Here is a 16,588-nt window from a genome sequence, read left to right as displayed (position 1 = left end):
AGGCCGAGCCTTCCACCCTTTACCAAGTATATAGATGCATTAAGATAACATGGCAATATAATGATATCCCAACAAGTAAAATAATGTTCCAACAAGGAACGGTCTCCAATCTTCACCTGCAACTAGCAACGCTATAAGAAGGGCTGAGCAAAGCGGTAACATAGCCAATCAACGGTTTGCTAGGACATGGTGGGTTAGAGGTTTGACATGGCAATTTGGGAGGCTTGAAAGCAAATGGTACGCATCGTGGCATTGGCATAGCAAAAGAGCGAGCAATCTAGCATAGCAAAGATAGTAGTGATTTCGAGGGTATGATCATCTTGCCTGCAAAGTTGTCAGAGTTGACTGGATCCTCGAAAGCAAACTCAACGGGCTCCTCGTTAGCGAACTCGTCTCCCAGCTCTACCCAAACAAGACAAACAAGCAACAAGGACACAATCAACCACGTGCAAGGATCAAACAATATGATGCAAACATGGAATGCTATGCGGGATGCGATGCAGGATGCATATGCAAGATTTGACAAGGAATGCATGAACCTGGCCTCAACCTGGAAATCCAAGTGTGCCACTGGAAAGATTAGATGAAATCGCTTGAAAACGATATAAAGAACGCCAGAATCGGAGTTATGGTTTGGAAATGGCAAGCGATTCAAAATTGACACCGGTCTGCGATTTATAGCAAGTAGCCATCTAAATGCAACAAGATGAACATGCTACAGCACCCAAACATGGCATCAAAATACATGGAAGGGATGCATTCAAGAGGCTTAACAAAAGTCTAGCACTGAGCTACGGCCAATTCATCCATTAACAGGTTCAAACAAGCATGGCAAAAATTCATATGTTAAACAGATTTCAGACTTGGTGAAATTAACAGTTGTCTGGAATTTCAGATCAGGTAGCACTCTTCGGAGCAACAAAACTACATGCTACAGGACCTGAACATGGAAAAGTAGAGCATGGCATGGAGCTACTCAAAAATATTAACAAAAGTCCCTTAGTGACCTTGAGCCAAAAGGGATCAGAAAACACATTTGCAAGCATGTGAACATAGCAAAAGCATAATCAGTTTTTAGACTTAGTGAAAACTGGGGCATGCTGAAACATATCTCAAGTAGGCATGTTTACGAGCTCGATGCACTCACTACGGAGCAAGTCATGATAATCTAAGGATACACCCATCAAGAATACTTAAAATGCAAGCTAGACATGGCAAGAACAATAGCATAGCATGCACGGCTCGACTACAACATCCTCGGCAAAATCGCTAACAAGTAGACAATCTACCCGCATTCACGAAGTAGCAAAAGTAGAGCTCGATTGACTCAAGCTAGGGTGCTCCATAATTGCAAACAAATACATGGATAGATAGAGCACTAAAATATTAACAAAACATCCTTACTGATCATCCTCAAAAGAGGCACGGATCACTCGGAAATAACATGAACATATGGCAACATGAGATAAACAGCTCAAGGACTTAGTGGAAATGCTAAGTCCCTGAAATCAGAATTACCAAGTGTCTCACTTTGCAAGCTTGTGCTAGTCACCACACACATCACAAAAATACATAGGTTGCACCTCTGGAAAGATGGCAAAACCCTTAACAAAACATATGTAGAGCTCAGGGGCATATCATGCACACAATAATCATGGCAAAATGACAAATAGCTAAATGGAGCAGCAGATCTGGCAATTATCTCAAGTAGCACTCTTCCAACAGCATTTCGGGCATCAAGATGAACTCAAATGAAAATGATGCAATGGAATGACATTGATGTACTCTCCGAGATGAACATTTTGATATGCTATATGCATGAATCGGAGCTACGGATGCAAAGATATAACATGATGAAGATGGGCACATGAACTAGGGTTTCGGGAGAAAGTCAACCTAAACGAGATCCAGATCCAGATCCGGTTCGGCGCACTTACCGAGGTTCGTCCTCGCCAGAGATGGAGCTCGCCGGAGTTGCTCGAGGGGAGGAGGCCGAAGCCCGAGGTGGAGCTCGACGGCGCGCTGGCCGCGGCGGTGAGGGGCGGCGACCTGGCGGCGGCAGCGGCGGGCGGTGCGGATCCGGCGTGGGGCGCCTTGCGGGCCGCCGGTCGATGCCGGCGACGACCTAGTGCGGAGGCGCAGCTCACCAGTGTCGGGGAAGGGAGGCGAGGCGGCGCGGGCGATGTAGGAGGCGGCGCGCGGGGCAGCCGGGCCGGGAGGGCCCCGCCTGGGCCCGGGCGGGCCGGCGCCGCGGTACGGAGAAGTGGGCACGCGGCGCCATGTGTCGGCGCGGGACTGGCTCGGGTGGAGCGGACACTGTTAGGGGCGGGCCGGACACGTCCGGTTTGCGGCGGATCTGGGATTTTTTTTAGGGTTAGAAGGAGGGGATCCGAGATTTTCGAGGAGGGGCCTTTAAATAGAGGTGGAGGGAGCTAGGAGAGTCCAAATGAGGTGCGGTTTTCGGCCACGCGATCGTGATCGAACGATCTAGATGATGGAGAAGGTTTAGGTGGGTTTTGGGCCAAATTGGAGGGGTGTTGGGCTGCAACACACACGAGGCCTTTTCGGTCCCTCGGTCAACCGTTGGAGCATCAAACGAAGTCCAAATGGTACGAAACTTGACAGGCGGCCTACCGGTAGTAAGCCAAGTCCCTCGATGCAAGTCTCGGTCCAATCCGGAAAAGTTTAATCCTCACACACGAAAGAAAGGTAGAAATGACCACCGGAGGAGTACGAAGCGCCGGAATGCAAAACGGACAACGGGGAAAATGCTCGAATGCATGAGATGCACACGTATGCAAATGCAATGCACATGATGACATGATATGAGATGCATGACAACGACAACAACACACGGAGACAAAAACCTGAACCCGAGAAAATAAAATAACTTAACGCCGGAAACGGCAAGAGTTGGAATACATATAGGGAAAGTCATATCCGGGGTGTTACAGAGTTCAACCCGGCGCAGCACCGAACTCTGAGCAGGCTCTTCGACACGACGTACGAAGATGTCTGGAAGGGGCTAACCAAAGGCGCCGAGGCTCCCACATCCGCCTCGGAAGACCGCGGATTCAGCTCGCAGCGTCCTGCTGGCGAGGTAAAATATTTTCATCTTTTACAGGATGTTAAGTTTTCTTCATAGTTTGACTCTATGCGGGATCTAAACTCCCTCACCTTTTACAGGATTGGCAGGCGAAGTCCGGACTGATTAACTGTACGGCTCCCTTGCCTGAAGACCCATCCCCTGCTCTCCTAGTGAAGTTGCTGGTTCTGGCACCTTATGTGGTGCCGAAGAAGAAGGCCAAGAAGAAGAAGGCCACGGGGACTCGAAAGAGTTCCCGGCATATGGTGGTGTCAGACTCGTCGTCCGATGAGTCCAAGACGCACTCCTCCCGTGAAGACGAGGAGGAGGAAGAAGAGACCTCTCCCCCTCCAGCGGGGGGAGGAAAGAAGAGGAAGGCCAGCCTAGTAGGGGAGGCCGAAGGGTCCAAGAAGAGGAAAACCCCTCCGTCGGACTACGCCCCCGACACTGACGAGGACGAAGAGGAGTGGCCGGATAGGGCCAAGCAGTGTTCGGATAGCAGAGTAACTCTTGATATTCCTATTGTTGCGCAGCTTTCCCTAATGTCGAATATAATCATGCAGCCCACCCACGGACGGGCTCGACGAGTCGTCGAGCGGCTCCCTGGATTCATCGGACGTGAATTCAGTTCCGCCCGCTGCCTCCCCCTATGCTGCAGATGACGCCAAAGTGGCGTCGCGACAAGCTCCGGGGCAAGAGGAGGTGGTCCAGGAGGAGCTGCGAGGCAACCTCCCGGACTCCAGGAGTAAAGGGAACAAGACCCCCCAGGGCTCCAAGTCCGGCTTTAAGCCAGACACCGCGCCGGAATCATCAACGGTTCCGGACCGCGGCAGGCGAACTCCTGCCAAGAGGAGCAAGCTTGTTGAGCCGCCGTCCTCCGTCCAACCGGAGGCGCCGGGCAATCTGCTGGAGGTGCTTAAGGGCGCCTCCATCGACGAGGAGCACCGTGCCATCATGAGTACGGTGGTCCAGAAGGTTCGGTCCGCCCAAAGCAGACTTACTGAAGCTTGTACTAGCCTTCTAACAGGCTTCGAGGTAAGTAGAAATATGTAAAAATATTACCGCATAGACAGTAGCCCCTGATGCTCTGTTTGGCGTTCGGAAAGAAAAGCCGAATAGAGGATCTATTAAATATCGCAGGAGTCTAACTAAAAAGGAGTCAATATACGTATGCAGGCTTCGCTGCTGGCCACCGCCGCACTGACTGCGGAGGTGGGTGCCCTGAAGCAGGGCCTCGAGCGGACCGAGCAAGAGCTCGGCCTTGCCAAACGATAGCTCGAGGAGAAAGAAGGTAAGAGATACCTTATAGAAAAAATGCCTATAAGAAGACGCAATTGCAAAAAATGACAGGAGTATACTGCTTATTGTAGGGGCCACAACTGAGGTGGCGACCCTCAAGCAGGCGCTGTCCGAGGCCAAGAAGAGAGCGGCCACGGAGCGCACCGAGCGGGAGAAATTTGAGGCGCAGGTCGGCATGGTGCATCAAGAGCTTCAGGCTGTCATGAAAAAACATGAGAGTTTGGAGCTCGACTCGAAGACGCGAGCGTCCGAGCTTGCTGCGGCCCTTAAAACTGCCAAATCTGCCAAGGCCGAAGCCTAGAAGGCCCTCTAGGAATTGGATGCGGTGAAAAAGATAGCGGCGGGTAAGGCATTCTCTATGCAAAGCAGACATATAAAAGTAAACTACTTGTTACTTACCCGAATCCGGAGCTCACCAGGGGCATTCGTAGATCTTCCCCGCAGCGTATCCGATGCCGCCGCATTCTACCGAGCCGAGGAAGGTAGCTCGACGGAGAAGGTGTTCTGGTCTCAGTATGCTGAGGCCGGACACCCTGTGCCCTTGAGCGACCAGCTGAAGCAGCTGGTCGAGCTCCACAAGGCGGCCGAACAGGCCCTGAAGGGCTTCATAGTTCGGCTGTGGCCTAGAGAGGCCCTGCCTGGGAGCTACTTAGGACTGGTGCGGCGGCAGGTGGAGGCTTGTCCAAGGCTCGAGGTCATCAAGCGCTCCGTCTGCATCGAAGGTGCTCGTAGGGCCCTTGCCCATGCAAAGGTGCACAGGGGTAAGCTGGACGGTGAGAATCTTGTGAGGGACGGGCCGCCGCCGGGGAAGGAGCATCGCAAGCCCGAGAACTATTACAAGGATGTTCTGGCCGGTGCCCGCCTTATGGCGGATGAATGCACCAAGGATGTAATTTTTGAATGAACTCGCTCGTGTTATCCTGTGCGCTGAAAACTTGTTCATATGCGCTAAGCAATGCTTGAATTTAAAATATTACTTTCTATGCGGCCGTTTATCAAAAAATTGAGAGATGGCCAGTCGTCGGCTTCTGCCCCCATGCCACTAGTGCTGGGGTGTTCGGGATAAACCTGAGCGCTCTTTTTCCCATGATTGGGTCCGTCGAGGGAGGCGCTCAGCACAACGAACAAGGCAATCGGACTATAATGCTTGAACACTCTCACTTAGCCATAGAACTCTATAATTTTAAATTTCGGCGAAGTCCCTAGTATTCGGAAGACCGAGTTCGGGGTGCTATCCACGCCTTGGCCGGACAAAGCCGGTTCCTCGCTCGAAGCGGCATAAGTCTTTAAGGACTCGAAAAACCTCTTGAACAGCGACCGGTCTCTCGCCTCATCATGACAGTCAGTTTTAGCTTTCTCTACTGAGGTGCTCAGCCCAGCTCAACTGGGGCACAATCGCAGTAGTTCTCCTAGTGCTACCTTAGACGATATAGCGGAACGTAAGGCACCAAAACATAGGAGCCAGGAAAACCCAACTATTGACCCAAATCATGATTCGGAGCCGATGCATATAGTGCTATAAGTTCGGGGTGCCGCACTTGTGAAAGTGTACGGACTTCTCACGCCATATTGATGGGTACTGAAGCCCCTGGCGTATTTTTGCCGTACCACAGTGTACGGATGCAACATGTTATTGATAAACATATATATAAAAAGAGGATAATGCAAAAAATAGACAAAAAGCTATGCATTGTTTATAGAAAGGCTGCTATGAAAGCGGAACGATACAAATGGTGCGATAAGCCAAAGAAATTGGACTATTTAACATGTCCTGGCCAGGGGCAGGCCGCGGAATTGTATTAAAAAACAGGTATACTGCTCGCAGTAGAGACCACCTGGGAGTTCCATAATGCGGCGTGGCTTGTCTGTTTTCCTGGATCTTGCATCGTTTGTGCGGCAGTTGAATTGCCGAAAGGTCATCCGAAGTATGGAGTCCTGAGAGTAAGAGAAAAAAAAGAGAGAGAAAAAAAGGAATCCGGCAGCCCCTGGTGCGTTTTAAGCCATATTTCGGGCGTGCCGTGATAGTGCCCCTTCCCCTGTGCCCATGGTATTTCCAGAGCGTAGTTATGTACGCGAAGCACTGGTTTCGCTATATCGCGAGGGCTAGGGTTGGGGCCGCATTGCTACGCTACCTCAGAACGTGCCAGGTGGTCTTGTTGTAGGGTACTCCGGACGCGCTTGACAGTGTCCGGCTTTTTAAAGGCCGAACTGGGGAACTGCCTAGAGAGGCTGCCTTGTACTTCTACTGCGAGCGCTGCCATGTGCTCCTCCGTTTGGAGGGAGCGTTCAGTGTTCCCATTGACCGTGATTACTCCTCTAGGGCCTGGCATCTTGAGCTTGAGGTATGCATAGTGCGGTACCGCGTTGAATTTTGCGAATGCGGTTTGCCCGAGCAGTGCGTGATAGACGCTGCGGAACGGGACTATGTCGAAGATTAACTCCTCGCTTCGGAAGTTATCCGGAGATCCGAAGACCACTTCCAGTGTGACTGAGCCTGTACAGTTGGCTTCTACACCTGGTATGACGCCTTTAAAGGTCGTTTTGGTGGGCTTGATCCTCGAGGGATCTATGCCCATTTTTCGCACTGTATCCTGGTAAAGCAGGTTCAGGCTGCTGCCGCCGTCCATGAGGACTCTTGTGAGATGAAATCCGTCGATGATTGGGTCTAGAAACAATGCGGCGAAGCCGCCATGGCAGATGCTAGTGGGGTGGTCCCTTCGATCAAAGGTGATCGGGCAGGAGGACGATGGGTTGAACTTTGGGGCGACTGGCTCTATCGCATATACGTCCCGTAACGCACGCTTCCGCTCCCTCTTGGGGATGTGGGTTGCGTATATCATGTTCACCGTCCGCACTTGCGGGGGAAATCCCTTCTGTCCACTGTTGTTCGGCGGCCTGGGCTCCTCCTCGTCGTCGCTATGCAGCCCCTTGTCTTTGTTTTCGGCTCTTAACTTGCCTGCCTGCTTAAACACCCAACAGTCCCTGTTGGTGTGATTGGCTGGCTTTTCGGGGGTGCCATGTATCTGGCACAAGCGGTCGAGTATTCGGTCCAAACTGGACGGGCCCTGAGTATTTCTTTTGAATGGCTTTTTCCGTTGACCGGGTTTGTAGCCTCGGAATCCGGCATTAACTGCCGTATCCTCATTGCTGTCGCTGTTAACGTGGTGCTTTTGTTTGTTCCGACGTGACCTGTCGCTTTTGTCCTTGGTATTCAAATTACCAGGGTTCTTGGTTAAATTGTTGCTGCGAGCTAGCCAGCTGTCTTCTACCGCGCAAAAGCGGGTCATGAGTGTCGTGAGGGCTGCCATAGATTTCGGCTTTTCCTGTCCCAGGTGCTGGGCAAGCCACTCGTCACGGAAATTATGCTTGAAGGCCGCTAAGGCCTCTGCGTCCGGACAGTCGACTATCTGGTTTTTCTTTGTTAGGAACTGTGTCCAGAATTGCCTGGCCGATTCCTCTGGCTGCTGAATTATGTGGCTTAGGTCATCGGCGTCTGGTGGTCGCACATAAGTGCCCTGCAAGTTGTCAAGGAATGTGGCTTCCAGGTCCTCCCAAGAACCGATTGAGTCTGCTGGCAAGCTGTTAAGCCAATGTCGGGCCGGTCCCTTAAGTTTGAGTGGGAGGTATTTGATGGCATGTAGATCATCACCGCGGGCCATGTGGATATGAAGGAGATAATCCTCGATCCATACCGCAGGATATGTTGTGCCATCGTACGATTCGATGTTTACGGGTTTGAAGCCCTCATGGATTTTATGATCCATTACTTCATCTATGAAGCATAGTGGGTGTGCGGCGCCTCTGTATTGGGCTATATCGCAACGCAGCTCGAAGGAGCTTTGTCTGTTGAGTTCGGCCCGGCCGAATTTATTGCATCCGGAGTGACAATCACCGTCACGTGCTGTGGGGCGCCTGCGCGATCCGTAGATCGATCTTGTTTGCCTTGCCTTGTCCTCCAGTATATCGCGCAGGTCGGGCACATTTTCCCGTGCCTTGGTATGCTTGGCGCGGCGTCGGGGCATGGCTTGAGTGGAGGGCCAAGAGGCCTCTCTGTCGCGGCCACGAGGTGGCCGGTCGGCCATGTCATGCGCTGGTGATGTAGGTGCTTCCTCCTCTAGTCGGGGTAGCAGCCTGCACTTTGGGTAACTCTTGGAGGGGCGTTCGAGTTCGTACTCTTCGGCCGCAAGGACTTCAGTCCATCTGTCAGCTAGCAAATCCTGATCAGCTCTAAGCTGTTGCTGCTTTTTCTTGAGGCTGCTTGTCGTGGCCATAAGCCTGCGTTTAAAACGCTCTTGTTCGGCGAGTTCCTCTGGCACGACGAACTCGTCGTCGTCGAGGCTTGCCTCGTCTTCGGAGGGAGGCGTATAATTATCGTCCAAAACCTCTTGGTCCGCCGCCCTCTTGTGAGGGCTGGCTTCTCTGTCCTCCTATGCTGAATCTTGCTGGAGGGGGTGTTCTTCGGCGCTATCCGGAGTAGTATTATCTCCCGTGTCGGAATCACCGTTTTTTCTTTGGCGGGATTTAGAGCGGCCCCGCTGACGCCGGCGCTTGGGCTGTTTCTTAGAGGTATCGTCCCCCGCTATTCCATCGCCATCTCCATCCTTTGGAGTGTCCACCATATATATGTCATATGACGAGGTGGCCTTCCAGTGCCCTACAGGTGCTGGTTCTTGTTCGTCTCCTGCATCATCGTCCATGCCGTCGATGTCTTCGGAGTCAAAGTCAAGCATGTCGGTTAAGTCGTCGACAGTGGCTACGAAGTGGGTGGTGGGCGGGTTTTGAATTTATTCATTGTCCGTATCCCAACCTTGCTGACCGTAGTCCGGCCAGGGCTCTCCTGATAAAGAGAGAGATTTTAGAGAATTCAGGATGTCGCCGAAGGACGAGTGCTGAAAGATGTCTGCGGCGGTGAACTCCATTATCGGCGCCCAATCGGATCCGATCGGCAGGGGCGCGGGGGGCTCGGAGTTCGGAAAGGAATCCGGCTCCTCAGAGTCACGGGCCATGCGGAGTGTGGGGCTGGAGTTCGGCTCGATCGCCTCTGAGATCGCAGCCCCTGAGGCAGCGTCCAACCGCTGATCCTCGATCGGTGCAGTAGGCTCCGAATCAATGGTCGGAACCGATGCGTGTGCGGCCTCCAAGGCGTTGTTCGGCGGCAGAGCTATATCATGCCCATCGAGGCAGTGCGGCGCGCTTGGCTGTGGCTCGAATCCGTCGAAGATCAAGTCCCCACGGATGTCAGCCGTGTAGTTTAGGCTTCCAAACCTGACCTGATGGCCAGGGGCGTAGCTTTCGATCTGCTCAAGATGGCCAAGCGAATTGGCCCGCAGTGCGAAGCCGCCGAAGACGAAGATCTGTCCGGGAGAAAAGTCTCACCCTGGACTGCATCGTTGTTGATGATCGAAGGAGCCATCGGGCCTAAAAGCGACGACACAGAGGAACTCTCAATGAAAGCACCAATGTCGGTGTCAAAACCGGCGGATCTCAGGTAGGAGGTCCCGAACTGTGCGTCTAGGCCGGATGGTAACATGAGGCAAGGAACACGATGTTTTACCCAGGTTCAGGCCCTCTTGATGGATGTAAAACCCTACGTCCTGCTTGATTAATATTGATGAAATGGGTAGTACAAGAGTAGATCTACCACGAGATCAAGGAGGCTAAACCCTAAAATCTAGCCTATGGTATGATTGTTGTATGATGAAGTTGTCCTACGGACTAAAACCCTCCGGTTTATATAAACACCGGAGAGGGTTAGGGTTACACAAAGTCGGTTACAATGGTAGGAGATCTTGAATATCCGCATCGCCAAGCTTGCCTTCCACGCCAAGGAAAGTCCCATCCGGACACGGGACGAAGTCTTCAATCTTGTATCTTCACAGTCCTGGAGTCCGGCTGAAGGTATAGTCCGGCTACCCGAACACCTCCTAATCTAGGACTCCCTCATACTTGCTCTTGGACCATCTCCGGAATCCACGCCACTTGCACCTTGAGTGCTTCAACCTCGCGCGACTGGCTTTCCGAGCTGGTATTTTTCTCCTTTCGCCCACCAGCGGCATAGTATGATGACCATTTTGTGGACAAGCCTTTGCCGGCCACACGACCAGCTGACGTCGGCTTATTGAGCTTATCCCTGTTTTTCATTAAGTTCAATGCCCTATTCAAAGGGGTGTTGAAAGGGGAGCTCTGAGACGACCCCGCGCTACTGCTTTCTTTGTCCTTCGGAAGGAACGTGAACCATTTAGAAATATTGGGGATTAATTAGAATGCAACCATATGGAGCTAATTACGCGGGGGTGTATTCCTTACCAGAACAAGCTCAAGCTCCTTGGTCTTCGGATCCGTGGTAAGCTCCTTTGTTACTGGGTCCTCCTTGTACCGGGCCTTGAGAAAGTTCCTAGTCTGCTTGTCACTGTATTTCTCGAAGCGGGGCGATAGGCCTTGCTCGGCACGCTCCGCGTCCTCCTTGTCCCATACAGGCTCCGCCACTCTGTAACCACCGGGACCGAGTTGGTGGACCCCTATGTTCAACTGCCGCATTTCTTTCCCCCACTGACTTGATTCGGAGGTTGCGGGGCTATTGCACTTGATCTTGAACTCCTTGTAGTCATCTTCGCTAATCAAAGGATATTTCGCCTTGATCTTCTCATAACTATCACCTTTGTCAATCATTGCCTTCACCGTGCTTTTCCAAGTAGACAGGGCCGTGCTCATCGTCGTGAGGGCGGCACCGTTCACTTTATTACCCGAGAGGCGTGTGTTTGTGAACTCAGCGGGGAACTTGTATCGTTCGTGCAGCTTCGTGAAGAGGAGGCTGCGCAAATTCCCTCGGTCCATATGCCTTAGGTTCTCGGTGTTGATCGATGCGGTGCTCCGGAGAATGCACCTGAGCTGAATCGAGTACCCCTTGACTACGTGTTTGGGTGCCGTCGGATGCCCGTCGGAGTTCACTTCAGTAAATTCCTCCCTGACGGTGCCGAGCACGTTCGGGCGCCAGTCCTTCCGTTGCCTCTTCGGTTGGCTGCCATCTGTGCGTGCGCCGCCATCATCAGTGGTGGCATCCGCGGTGCCATCATCAGTGGTGTCATCCCCGACGCCACTAGGGGTTGTGTAGTTAGGATCGGTGTCTTCCGCGGCGTCCTCATAGCGGTGAGGTTCTTCCTCCAACTCCTGGGACAGCTCCCAGAATTGCTTGCCGCCCGAACCGCCGGCCTCATCGTTGTGGGCCATGTTTCGCTCTAAATAGGAAAAAAGTTTGGTCAAAAAGTTGGTTATTGTCAAGGAACAAGATCATGGTCTCATCATTTAGGGTTTGTCGACACCGAGGCATCCTAAAAGCTAAGCTTTTATCATTTAGGGTTTGTCGACGCCGAGGCACCCTAAAAGCCTAAGCGTACATCATTTAGGTTCTCATCGACACCGAGGCACCCTATAGAAGCCAAGTTAAGTTTTCATCATTTAGGGTTTATCGATGCCGAGGCACCCTAGGTTGGGCCTAATCACTTGGCACTAATCACTTGGCTCTATTGCCACCTATGTTGGGTTTATCATCTAGGGTTTATCGATGCTAAGGAGAATTTTAAGTTGAGCCTAATCACTTGGCTCTATTGCCACCTATGGTTTAATGCAACAAGAATGGCGGGGCAGTTGATCCTACTTAATTAAGTACTAAGATACCCCGGCCCATGCATTAGTCGCAAGTACCCCATATGTCCTATTTTTAGCAAAGTCATGCTAAAATTCACGGAAAATTTCGGCATGACCTTTGCTGAAAATAGGACATATGGAGTACCCGAATTTGCCGGAACTGAAGTTAATCGACATTCCGGCAAACTCAAGGGCCTCTCGGGGTATCTGCAAATTCATCACGGCACAATGGTCGGAGACAAAACCCAGCAAACTAGCAAGATGATCATCATCTTTGCAAGTCATTACTTGTCAAATTCAGAAGAAGGAACAATTTATTTGTGACATAGTTGGCCCATACAGAAGAAGCAACACCCTGCACTAGCCTAAAAACAAGTGAAGTTTCACCCATATAAGAACAACTTTATAAAATCAGAGAAGTTGCTAAATTTTTTGTATCCTTCATATACACTGGAGTACAATGCTTTATAATGTTCCATCATCATTACAGAAAATTGACAATTGTCCATAACAGTTAACTACTACGAGATTATTTCAGTTTTACATGCAGATTTTGACCAAAAAACACATGGTCTTTTTAACAGTTTTCAGTTTGGACAGAATACTGAAAACTACATTTATGTATCAACAACATCTTGTTTGCCCCCTTCAAGGGACAGTTAGTTGGCCCTATGCAATTCAAGCATCTACACCCACCTACCAGTTGGCTGGACCTGCAGTTAGCCAGCCATGAACCAACATTTTTTGTGGGTATAAAGCAAAGAGCTTGTGCATAATTACAAGGGTTATGACCCTCTTTTCCTGTTCAAAAGAAAAGGGCATAAAGAGGGGGAGAAGACCAGGCCCAAGAGAAGGGGGGCAAACGCATGGGCATGCTTTCGAGCACTCATTTCCTTGGTCCTATCAAAAGTTGGACAAAAGCAATGCAGTACTCACTAGATCTATCCATCACCCTTGAAAAAAAATGCACTCCTAGTACATGGCTACTGCTATTTTTCTACTGCTAGGAAAAACATCACTCATTGGAAATGAAAATCTCAGTACCAGCATTTTGAACTTTGAAATGAAATACAGTAGTAGTATTAGTAGTATATGGAGAGCGCAAAAGCTATGTTTTATCTCAATTCAAATATCTAACCACAAAAACTGGATATACTACTCTTATACTCTTATACTACTCTTATACTGTCAGAACATACTCTTATACTGTCAGATATCTAACCACAAAAACTGGATGTACAAATATCATAAAATCTGGATATTGTAGAGCTTTTAGAAACAACACAGAATTCCTACTCTTATACTGTCAGAACATACTGTCAACCTTGATCTTGAACATGTTGTTACTTGCAAGAGCTAGGTTTGTTAGTTACAGAATTCAGTTAAGGAGTAAATCTTGAACTGTAGAACAACCTAGAACAAGCAGATTAGAGAAGCCTACGGTTCCTATCCTTGAGTAGCATGATTAGAGATGAGTAGATCTCCTAAAGGTGTCCTAAGCACCTGCTGTTACTCTTGGAAGCAATGCAAACATGTAAAAGTTATTACTGTTGACAATACTACTCAAATATCCAACTAATTAGTACACTAACTGCAGCCCAAATACTATCGGATATTTGTGCTGGAGCTTGATAAATTGAAAAAACATGGCAATAGTAAGAAAAAAAATCATATTTAAAGCCTGTATTTTTTCTGAATGAACTCTTCCGTTGCAGCCTCCAACTTAAGCCAGACAGCCAGGTCACCGAGAGGGGGGGGGGAAGGGGAACTGGTGCAGCTCACCGAGAGGAAGAAGATGGCGAGCTCGTGCGGGGCCGGGGTTGACGAGGTGGCGCGGATCGACGATGAGGCCGCGGTGGCCGGAGGTGGAAGAATACCTCGATCCGCATGATGCAGAGTCGTCGAGCTCGAACGGCTGGCCATAGATGACGTAGAAGAACACTGCAAAGCTCCTGGACTCCTTGGTGGGGTGCGGGGACGACGATGGTCGCGGGGACGATGCGGTGTCGACGGGGACGACCTAGTCGGGTGAAGCAGCACGAGGGGAGGGGAAGTGGGGAGGTGCTAGGGTGTGGAGCGGGCGCGGGGGTCGTCGGAGCGGGCGTGGGGGAGCCGGAGCGGGTGTGGAGCGGGCCGGGGGTCGTCGGAGCGGTTGTGGCGGGCGAGGGAAGGGGAATCTGTCAAGGGGGAGGTAAGGGGGTATCGGGCAAAGGGGTATCTAGCTAGACACTATAGCAATGGCGCACCACCCTCTGGTGCGCCATTAGTAGTTTTTTCTGATAGCAATGGCGCACCACCCTCTGGTGCGCCATTAGTAGTTTTTTTTCTGATAGCAATAGCGCACCCTCCTCAGGTGCGCCATTAGTAACTTTTTTTCTGATAGCAATGGTGCACCCGCCTCTGGTGCGCCATTAGTAACTTTTTTTTCATTATTTCTTGTTGCATCTAATAATTAGTTTTTTTATCAAATTTGTTCTTTTCATGAGGACTAGAACAGAAGATATCATCAAATATCATAATTTTTTTTGAAAATATCATCAAATTTGTTTTTTTATTTTTAATTGAAAATATCATCCAATTTGTTATTTGAAAGTATCATCAAATTTCTTATTTGAAAATATCATCAAATTTGTTATTTGAAAATATCATCAAATTTGTTATTTAAAAATATCATCAAAAAGTGGGGGAGGGTGCGGGGTGTCGGCGGCGGCGGTGGAGCGGGGGAGGGTGCGGTGGGTCGTCGACGGTGGTGGAGCGGGGGAAGGTGCGGTGGGTCATCGGCGGCCGTGGAGCGGGTGAGGGTGTGGGGGGTCGTCGGCGGCGGTGGAGCGGGGGAGGTTGCGGTGGGTTGTCGGCGGCGGTGGAGCAAGGGAGGGTGCGGTGGGTCGGCGGCGGCGGTGGAGCGGGGGAGGGTGCGGTGGGTCGTCGGCGGCGGTGGAGCGGGGGAGAGGGTGCGGGGGGTCGGCGGCGGCGGTGGAGCGGGGGGAGGGTGCGGGGGGTGCTAATGGCGCACCACAGAGACATGCGCCATTAGTAACCCAACATACTAATGGCGCACCACACAGACATGTGCCATTAGTAGTTTTGCAAAAAAGTAAAAAAATAATTTTTATACTAATGGCGCACCGTGGCACAGTGCGCCATTACTAGTTGAAACTAGTAATGGCGCACTATGCAACGGTGCGCCATTAGTAGTTTTGCAAAAAAGTAAAAAAATACAGTAGTGGCGCACTCTGCCCGGATGCGCCATTAGTATGTTTGAAAAAATGAAAAAAAAACATTTTGTTACTAGTGGCGCACCGTGTGCCTGGTGCGCCATTAGTGTCTTCCACACTAATGGCGCACCAACAGATGGTGCGCCATTAGTATATAGTAATGGCGCACCACATGTCTGGTGCGCCATTAGTGTCAATTCCATCTATAGCCCTTTTCCTAGTAGTGTGTACGAGAGAAACGCGCATCGCTCGGCCCCCGACCTCCCACCGTAACCGGGAACTCCCCGAAATTTTCCTCCCCCTCACTTCTACCATGGTTTTTTCCGTCATGGACGGCCCAAAGAATGTCATGCAGCTGCGTCTCCGGCCCGCCCAGGACAAAAAGCCCATTTTCTGTCATGATTTTTTGTCATAGAAGTAGGAGCCCACCACATCTATGATGATACCGGGTTTTTTCACAATTATCGTCATAGAAGTGTCATATGTATGACAGAAAAAAAATTCGTTCGGCCCAAAATGTCACAGATGTGTCTTTTTTTGTAGTGACGTATGGTGAACCGTTATGTGATGAAGTCGGAGCATGATTTATTTATTGATTGTCTTCCTTATGAGTGGCGGTCGGGGACGAGCGGTGGTCTTTTTGTTGGGGAACGTAGCAGAATTTTAAAAATTTCTATGCAACACCAAGATCAATCTATGGAGTCATCTAGCAACGAGGGAGAGGGGAGTGCATCTACATACCCTTGTAGATCGCGAGCGGAAGCGTTCAAGAGAGCGGGGTTGATGGAGTCGTACTCGTCGTGATCCAAATCACTGATGACCTAGCGCCGAGCGGACATCACCTCCGCGTTCAACACATGTACAGTTGGGAAGACATCTCCTCCTTCTTGATCCAACAAGGGAAGGAGAGGTTGATGGAGATCCAGCAGCATGACGGCGTGGTGGTTGAAGCAACGGTGATCTCGGCAGGGCTTCGCCAAGCTCCAACGAGAGAGAGAGAGGTGTTACGTGGGGAGAGGGAGGTGCCAGAGACTTGGTGCGGCTGCCCTGCCTCCCCCCCACTATATATAGGGCCCCTAAGGGGGGCTCCGACCCTAGGATATGGGATCTCCAATGGGGGGTGGCGGCTAAGGGGGGGCTTGCCCCCCAAGCCAAGTGGGGCGCCCCCCCACCCCTAGGGTTTCCAACCCTAGGCGCAGGGGGAGGCCCATGGGGGGCGCACCAGCCCACCAGGGGCTGGTTCCCCTCCCACTTCAGCCCATGGGGCCCTCCGAGATAGGTGGCCCCACCCGGTGGACCCCCGGGACCCTTTCGGTGGTCCCGGTACAATACCGATTACCCCCAA

The sequence above is a fragment of the Triticum urartu genome, chromosome 1A, assembly GCF_056163025.1.
Source record: "Triticum urartu cultivar PI428250 chromosome 1A, HENAU_Tu73, whole genome shotgun sequence".
NCBI lineage: Eukaryota > Viridiplantae > Streptophyta > Magnoliopsida > Poales > Poaceae > Triticum > Triticum urartu.
Note: the sequence above shows the minus strand (reverse complement) of the source record.